Here is a 10,098-nt window from a genome sequence, read left to right on the forward strand (position 1 = left end):
ATAACCTAACATATATATATATATAGTTTTACTTACTGCTCATAAGCTGCAAGTATACAGAATTCATAAAATAAATTCAAAATGTAGAGAGAACAGGGAAAAAAATTACAGAATAATGAAAAAAGAGAGGAAGAAAATTATTTAAACTAAAAAAATATCCGAAAAAAGAAAAGAAATTAAAATACGAAAAAAAAGGATGCAATCTCTTCATCAGCTCACACGATTATATCCGCAGAAAGGAGTGCTTTCTAATATTGTATCAATGTAGCCAAAGCAAAATATATCAATACAATAGTGTGAGAGGCACTCAAAATTTTTTTTGAAACAAAATAGAGTACAACACATTAAGTAATAATTATCACGCAAAAAACAGAAAATAAAATGTAAAGAAAGAACAGACCAAAACATAAAACGAAATAGTATATAAAGCGAGTAGCGAATTCACATGAACTTACATGAAAGGGTAAATTTTCAAGAATTATTTATATATTTTCGTAATAAGATTGCCAGATTACAAATTATGAAAACAGTAGAGCAAATTGAGGTAAAAGCGTAAATAGAAGACTTTTGTTTTATAGTGAGTTCTTACTGCAGTACGGAAGAGCGTTTGATTTGTTAGTTACCGAGGATGGGCTTGAAAATGGATGTGAACAAGGTAATATTATACTGGATAATTTAAAGAAGTCTACAATTAATAAGGTTTATATTTAATTATACAATTTTAATGATTGTAGAAAATTACGAAGGATGCTTCGTAATCGTGATGATTGTATTAATTTTAATTTTTTGGATTTGAGTATTATTAAAGACGAAAATATCTGCTTTGTTGATTTATACGATAAAAGTAATGATTTTAGATATTTAGATTACTTTTAAATATAATCGGAAATAAATTAGAAAAAAAGTAATATGAAATTAACTCGAACTCGAATGAAGCTTTTGATAACTAAATGCCGCCTCCCTAAAATTTTGAATGAATTGGCCAAGCTGCAATAAAAATAATTGAATTATAGGATAATAGGAATAATAGATTTTCTCATAGCATAAACTTCGTTACTTCTTGAATTTTAATATATCCGAAAGTGGGTTAAACTACTTGAAATTTCAGAGACTAAACTACAATTGTATAAAATGTATAAAATGTTTTTTGCAATCGAGTAAGATTCATTTCTAATTAATTTCTTAAACTCCTGAATATAGAAAGAGTTGGCTGAAGTTAAAAAGTTTGATTTTTGAAATAAAAAATATAATAGAATTTTTATTTCTAAGTTTTACTTTTTCGGATTAATGAAATTTTTGAAAATAAATAAAACTATTTGGAATCAGCCGACTATACAATCATATATTAAATAAATTTTCCATTTGTTTAAATTTCAATTCTTCTCAATTTATAAAATACTGAACATGAATCGCGCTATTTGAAATCAACTAAATATTGGATCATAAATAAAATAAATTTTCCCTTTGTTTAAATATCATTTCTTCTTGATTTATAAAATTCTGAAAATGAAACGAGCTATTTGAAATCAACTAAATATTAGATCATAAATAAAATAAATTTTCCCATTGTTTAAATTTCATTTCTTCCTGATTTCTAAAATTATGAAAATGGATCGAGCTATTTGAAATCAACAAAATATGGGATCATAAAAAAATAAATTTTCTCTTTGTTTAAATTTCATTTCTTCCTGATTTCTAAAATTATGAAAAGGGATCCAGCTTTTTGAAATCAACTAAATATTAGATCATAAATAAAATAAATTTTCCCATTGTTTAAATTTCATTTCTTCTTGATTTACAATTTCTGTAAATGGATCGAGCTATTTGAGATCAACTAAATATAGGATCATAAATAAAATAAATTTTCCCTTTGTTTAAATTTCATTTCTTCTTGATTTATAAATGTCTGAAAATGAATTTTGAAAACGAATTTGAAAAATGAATTTTGAATTCTGAAAATGAATTTAGTTAACCATTTGAAAACAACTAAATATAGGATCATAAATAAAATAAGTCTTTCCTTTGTTTAAATTTCGTTTTTTCTTTATCGAAAAAAATTTCTGAAATGGATCCAGCTATTTGAAATCAACTAAATATTAGATCATAAATAAAATAAATTTTCCCTTTGCTTGAATTTCATTTCTTCTTGATTTATAAAATTCTGAAAATGAATCGAGCTATTTAAAATCAACTATATATGGGATCATAAATAAAATAAATCTCTCCTTTGTTTAAATTTCGTTTTATCCTGATCGAAAAAAATTTTTGAGAATGGATAGAGCTATCTGAAATAAACCAACTATTCTCTTATATAATAAATTTTCCTATTACTTAAATTTCGTTTCTTCTTGATTTTAATAATTTCTAAAAGTGAATCGAGCTATCCGAAATCAAACAACTGTACAATGATAAATCTAATAAATTTTCCAATTACTGAAATTTCATTTTTTCTCGATTTATAATATTTCAGAAAATGTATCGAGTTTTTGAAATCAACCAACTATACTGTCAAAAATATTTTTCCATTTGCTTTTCCAATATTTTACCATTGCTTAAATTTCGCTTCTTCTTGATTTATAACATTTCTGAGAATGGATCAAGCTAATTGAAATGAACCAAATATCCGATCAGCATTTTCCCCTTGCTAAATTTCGTTTCTTCTACATTTCTAAAATTTCTGAATTTGTATCAATGTTGATTTCTGAAATAGAATATAATTTTATACTCTATCAACTATTTAAGGCCATAATAGAATAGTTTCTCATTGCATAAATTCCATTTCCTATTTAAATTGAAAAATTTCCGAAAATGGAAATTTGAAATCGGAGATAAAATAGATTTTCCTATCGCTTTAACTCCGTTGCTTCTCTTTCATTAAAAATCCGTTATATTTTTTCAATTATGCAGGTAAGATTTTATTTGCATGTTTAACTACACATTCAAATAATTAAATATGTGAAAGAGGTAAAAGTAGATCGTTAAATCTAATTCGTCCAGTAGCCTCTCAAATTAGATCCTCGTCTCGATTTAGTACCTGATGTATTGTGTATTCACATGGTTTCTCAAGAGTCACGTGATTTTTTTGGTGATAACCTGCATTAATCAGCTGCGAATTTCTTTCGTTCGGACCACCCCTTGTGTGGGAACGTCAGACGATAATCACAGCCTTCGTGGCTTGTCGTGGACCAACCATGAGCTTAGTGGAACCAGCTGGTTCCGGTTCGTGGGCGTAGCCGCGTGTATGAGTTATTTTCTTAATCCGTTCATATTTTAGGACCTCCTTAGATGCATATTTTCTACACGAAATATTTTAGAAAAAAAAAAGAAAAGAAAATTGACTTAATATTCCGTTCTGTGCTACATCATGTTTTCGAGAGTTTGGGTGAAACTAGAAATAACCTCTTGAAATTGTTATCGCCTGAAACCCTTGATATCCGGCACTTACGGACTCCCCCCCCCTCCACACTTCTCAAAATTGAAGGGTTTTTTATTATTATTTTCATAAGCATACATAAATATAAGGTTAAGTCATATATAATTTCCGGTAACTTACATCCTGTATTTCATTTTCAGGTTTGAAGAAATTTTTATTTATTTATTCATTTTTTTTTCTAATATACACACCTTCATAGTCTAAATAAGCCAACTCAGATCAAATTTTAAGAAAAAAAAAGCAATTTAATTATTTAATTTATTTCAGTTATAATTTGTTTCAAAATGAAAGCTAAATAATTCTTAATTTTAACAATTGCTTCTTTAAATCATTATTTTGGTTGATTAGTTTATTTTTGGTGAATTATATGAAATTGTGTAATTTCTTAAGTTGTGTCCCTGCGTCTAATAAAATTTGCATTTGATCACATATAATATATTGAATCAAATATTTTGTATCCATAAATATTAATTTCCTTATCAAATTTTGTTGTTAGTTTATTTAAATTATAGGCAATGCTGGTGCATTTCAATAAACATTCTTAAAAATATTTATTAAGCTATTTATAACACAGCCTACTATATATATTAATGTCAATGCATGAAAAATGTCGATGTTTTGTCATTGTATATAATGGCAGCTGTTTTTACATAAATTTTGAAGCATGAGAACTGTTATATATTTTTCCTGGACTTTGTAAAGCATGCTGATACATTTTTCAGTAGTCAGTCAATAAAGAATGTCATGATATTTTTAAGTAAAGTATGTGAGACTGTTATGTATTTTTCCTTGTTATTTTTGGAATTTTGAGCATAAATTCGGTTTTGACAATGCCGAAATATTTTCTGTTTCAGTTACATCAGCTTATCTTGATACCCTGGAATCTTGTTTAATTCATATGAATGCTGATTCCCTTGTTAAGGGCATTAGTTGCTCCCAAATTCTCCGTATTGTGTGGAAATGCATTTTATCTTGATTTGCGCCTCTCGACCATAGTGGTTTTATTTGTTCCGTTTTTCATATTTTTCCCTCTCTCGGCTACTGTGGTTTTCCTAGTTCTGTTTCTCACCGTTATTTTTCTATTTTTTGTTAGTGACTTTGCGTTTTATATTTCAAATCACTTTTGTTTTTTCTCTTTCAAGTCTGGCTAGTCTTGAAAAATGGGCGCCTGTTTTTGAGTGAATGAAACTTGTCAACTGTTACCTCCAATTTCTATATTTTTGAAGCGAATGCAGTTCTTAATCAAGAAATATCTTACAGTTACAGTTTCTTGGGATTATTAGATTATTTATTTTTTTTTTACTTATTAGATTATTTATTATTTATTTATTAGAATATTTATTATTTATTAGGTTATTTATTAGATTATCTATTATTTATTGGATTACATATCATGATTTAATTCAAATTTTATATTAAAGTGATTTTTATCATGTTTATATCTTCATTATTTATCGTTGAACACATCATTATCATCCTCAATTATTACACATGGGTTAAACCAATTTGAAATATAGCTTTTTTTCAGTCAATTTTGGTCTACGCGTAAAACTGCAGTTTAACTTGAGACTTTTACTACAGTGGGACTCATTTGATTATGACCTTGAAACACCCTTTGATAACAAGTATGCTTTAGTACGCAAGTGAATTAAACAGCTGAAATGCTACTGCATGCTGATAATAAAAAATTAAAAATTGGCAGTGTATCAAGTACCAAGTCGCCACTTGAATCGTTATGGTTAGTGATTTATATGTATCTCTGGAAAGTTTTTCACTGGTTGATAATGATACTATTCAAATTTTCATAAAAATTATTTATTAAATTCATTCAATTATATTCAAATCATTCTCATAATGGACGGCCGTTATAGTTAGGCCGTCTGTTATGAAAATGATTATTCTGTTCGATGATGTATTTGTGTTAATTTTGACTCAAAGTAAAGGTTATTTCTTAAAATAGGAGAGACAGTAATATCAATTCTGAAATCTGTGAGAAATCATTGCCTCCCGCTATTGAAAAAAAAAACAACAAAAAACAAACAAACAATTTTTTAAAAAAATACCCCAGGATTTTTGATACAGTTGTAACAGGTATGTACTTAAAATCTCGGGTCATTTTTGGTTCTTATCATAATAGCGTGATCATAACCTAACATCTTAACCTGACCTAACCTAACCTAATCCCATCCTCTCGGGTCATCCTGGCCTAAAATAAAAGTGATTTTTAGAAAAGGTGGAAGTTAAATTAATTCAAATCTCTTTCGAAAAAGAATCGTGCGTTCTTTTTAAATAAAATAACAGAGAAAAATGTAAAACCTATAATTTTTCTTAGAATGGACGAGACAGTAAAATCATTTCTGAAATTAGTGAAAAACCATTGTCTTTATAAAAATAATTATAATAAAAAGAAAACAATACATTTTTCTTTAAAAAAAACTCATAATATTTGATACAGCAGTAACACGTAAGTATTTACAATTTCGGGGCATCTTTGGTTCGTATCATCCTAACGTGATCCTAATCATCCTAACCTAACCTCATCCAATTACCTCCTACATCAGAAAGCCTTCACACGGTATTCAATAAGTAATCTGCGCAGACTATTTAAAAAGTGAACCAGTTTACGCATGAACCCAAATACTATTTAAAAAGTAGAGAGAAATTTATCATACATATTTGAGAATAGAATCTGTAGTGGTTAACAAGTATATAAGGTAAACCAATTATATTCATAAATTAAAAAAAAAATTTGTCATATATTTGCTGCCACTTTCAAATTTTTATTAGATTTTATATTAAATGGCTCTTTCTCAAACTAGTTAACCTTCATAGCGGTCTGAATAAAACTACCTATGAAAAACCGTGTGGAGGTTTTGGTCATCCTGATCTGAAAAAAAGGTGAATTTTAGAAAAGGTGGAAAGAAAATTAATTCAAATCTCTGCGGGAAAAAAATCATGCTTTCTTTTCAAATTAAAAAATAAATAAAATAAAAGCTATAATTTTTAAATATATGTTTTTTTTCTTTAAATTTTATTTTCATTAACAGCAGAATTGAAAACATAAATAAATCTATGATGTTTTTTTCTTTCTTTTAAATGCATCAATTCTTTTACATTCGTTAAAGAAATGCAATTCTAAATGTATATTGTGAAGTGGTTATTGCAGTTGACGAACGCGCATCTTTTAAAATTTCAGTTTAACATTTATTCTAACAGCAAAATATAAAAACATCGTTAAAACTATAACCGAATTTTTTTCTTCCCTTTTTTCTATGCAATATTCTACTTTGGTTGAGGAAATTCAATTCTAAATATAAATGGATACTAATTGTAAGACAGTGAATTATACAAATTGGCAAAATATTTTATCTGGGTAACAAATTCCAAAAATCAGACCATTCAACTGCATGTTATGACTTCCCTGAAAACCGAGAAAACTTTTGTAACTACATCATAACGTTCGAAAATAACTACAAATTATATCGATTGTAACGAATTCAAACATCGCCTACGCAATTTCCTCTACCGTACTCATCTCCTCCAAAATATACGGAATTCTTAATCTGTTAGAGTGCATAATTTGCTTCTTTTATTTATTACTTTTTCGCGATCGAGGCAATTTTTGTTCCGATGCAATCGACAAAGAGGGGTGGAATGGAACTTTCTAATTGAGAAAAACCAGGCAATTTGTTGCCTCTATCAGGCGAACTAGGGGTTACTCAACATTATCTCATCGCCAATTGATCATTTTGTATCTTAATGACTTAATGAAGTTTTCTGGTCCTTTAAGTGGGCTGGGTAAGATTGAGGGACGTGGGGGTATGAAAAGGGGGAGGTAAAATACGAGAAAAAAAATTTCGTTGCTGTAGATCTATTTAGGTCTGGCGATGGCCTACCACGAAGTTTTTGCATTCCTTTTGGAAAAGGACAGCTGGATAGGTTGGCTGACTTGTTGATGTAGGATTTCGCCAATCACGCCATACCTTATCACGCGTATATGCTTGAAGGGGAATAATATGGTGAAATGATGGATGCTTTTGGAAAGAAAAGCGGAGAAATTATACACATTTCGCGTGATGTCGAATTTATTATAAAAAAATGTTTTGCCAGGGAATATAATGGGATTTTTTTTTTTGCAGCAATATGGTTCCACGAAAAGTTTTCCTTCAGTTTCGGGTTAAAGAGCTGTGGCATTTTCTTACATTTTGAAAATACGTAATCAAGTTTTGAAGTATTATTTCTATAATTTGGAAAACTTTCTGTTAAAAAAAATAACGTTAGTTACTACGTTTTGGTATAAAGTGACTTAATATAACTTCAAAGTAGAGTAATACATTTTATTGTTGTTGTGGAAAGAAAAGACGGTATAACGTTTCTGAATGCACAAACGTTAACAAACGTTTAGATAACAGCTGTAGCTCTAGCGGATAGAGAATTTTCCTCAGAATGAGGTAACTCAGGTTCGAATACCAGTAATGGCTGGTTGATTTGAATTCTGCTCCCTGTTCACACCAATCACAAATCTGAAATTTATTTTGTTAGGAGAGCTACAATTNATGTTTTGCCAGGGAATATAATGGGAGTTTTTTTTTTTTTTTTTGCAGCAATATGGTTCCACGAAAAGTTTTCCTTCACTTTCGGGTTAAAAAGAGCTGTGGCATTTTCTTTCATTTTGGAAATACGTAATCAGGTTTCGAACTAATATTTCTTTAATTTGGAAAACTTTCTGTTGAAAAAAAATAATGTTAATTACTACGTTTTGGTATAAAGTGATTTAATATAACTTCAAGGTAGTGTAAGACATTTTATTGTTGTTGTGGAAAAAAAGGACGGTATAACGTTTCTGAATGCACAAACGTTAATAAACGTTTAGATAACAGCTGTAGCTCTAGCGGATAGAGCTCTTGCCTCTCAATGACATGACTCAGGTTCGAATACCAGTAATGGCTGGTTGATTTGAATTCTGCTCCCTGTTCATACCAATCACAAATCTGAAATTTATTTTGTTAGGAGAGCTACAATTTCTTCTTTCCAAATGATATTTTCAGTTTTGATATTCTTCTTTATGTCATTAATGATATTTTTATTTTTTGTCCGAATGTACAAATTTATTAAAAAAACGTTTAAATTTATACGTATATGTATATACTATATGTATACTATAGTATATACATATATGTACACTATATGTATATACATATACGTATATGTTACGGCCAAAGCCCGAAGTCGGCCAGATCGCGAATTTTCCAAGAACGCTGTAAATTGGCTGGCTAAAGTTCGAAATAATTTTGGTTTCGGGAATTGGCCGGCCAGATCGCGAAGTGGCCACGATGTTCTGGCCAATGTCCTACATTTTCTTGTTTTCATTTGAGACAAAGTAAAAAATTCATTTTTTTAAATTTTAATTTAAAAACTTGTCTATTTTTTTATATTTTTAAATTAGAAAATTTATATTTTTAAATCAAAAAAGAAAACAAAAGGGGCAATATTAGCAAATAAACTTTTTAATAAAACAATTAAATAGACAATTGAAAAACTTCTATTTTTTATATTTTTAAATTAGAAGATTTATAAGAATTATTTATATAATTATAGAAGGCCGCCAAGGTAAAACATTCACTGATCGTTTCAATTATTTCGCACTTTGGTCGGAACATCGTAGCCACTTCGCGATTTGGCCGGCCAATTCCCGAAATCAAGAAAATTTCGGACTTTGAGCTTTGGCCGTAACATATACACTAATCTGCTCTTTTGAAAATATTAATTTTTCTCAAATACAACGTATTTGTTTGCTTAAATTTGAAGTTTTAATTCCATTTTAATACCACTGAGAAAAATTATAATGGAAAGGATTAAAAGTTGGCAGGTATGTAGTTGATAGAGGTTGGTCGTGCTTAGAGGTTACCTCCATTGACTTAAATTGTTATCGAAGATACATGATTTTTCGTAAACGACTTTATTTTTTGTCAGCGTCATTCATATTCTTGGTGCGGAAATGCCACTCCCACTCCTGTTGGCTTCAAGTAAAGATGGATTCATGAATAAAATTTAGCGTGTATATAAATGATCCCAGAGAGCCGCGATGGCTCAGGGGATAGAGCGTTCGCCTTCTAATGAGGTGAACCGNACAAATTAACGTCGCAGGTTGCGAAGTTTAACTTCTTCCGCGCGGAGGGACTCCACGAACTATTTTTTTTTCTTTTTCCAAATGATATTTTTAGTTTCGAAAATTTTTTTATTATGTTATTAATGATATTTTTATTTTTTGTCTGAATGTACATATTTATAAAAAACGTATAAATTTATATGTATACACTAATCTGCTCTTTTGAAAATAATACTTGAGACAAAAAATATATAGCTTAACGCATTGGGTCTGAAATGTACTATCGCCATTTTGCTAACGCTCCCTACGTAGCAGAGAGAAACTTAGTATTTGTTCTAGGGAATCTTAAAATATTCTGGTGTGGAATATACAGTGACCTACGGAACCTCTCGGAAGCGACCACTCTCTGTTCCACAGTAAAATGGTAGTTGATAGAGGTTGGTCGTGCTTAGAGGTTACCTCCATTGACTTAAATTATTATCGAAGGTACATGTTTTTTCATAAACGACTTTTTTTTTAGTCAGCGTCATTCATATTCTTGGTGCGGAAATGCCAC

Source organism: Parasteatoda tepidariorum, chromosome 6 (assembly GCF_043381705.1).
Source record: "Parasteatoda tepidariorum isolate YZ-2023 chromosome 6, CAS_Ptep_4.0, whole genome shotgun sequence".
Lineage (NCBI taxonomy): Eukaryota > Metazoa > Arthropoda > Arachnida > Araneae > Theridiidae > Parasteatoda > Parasteatoda tepidariorum.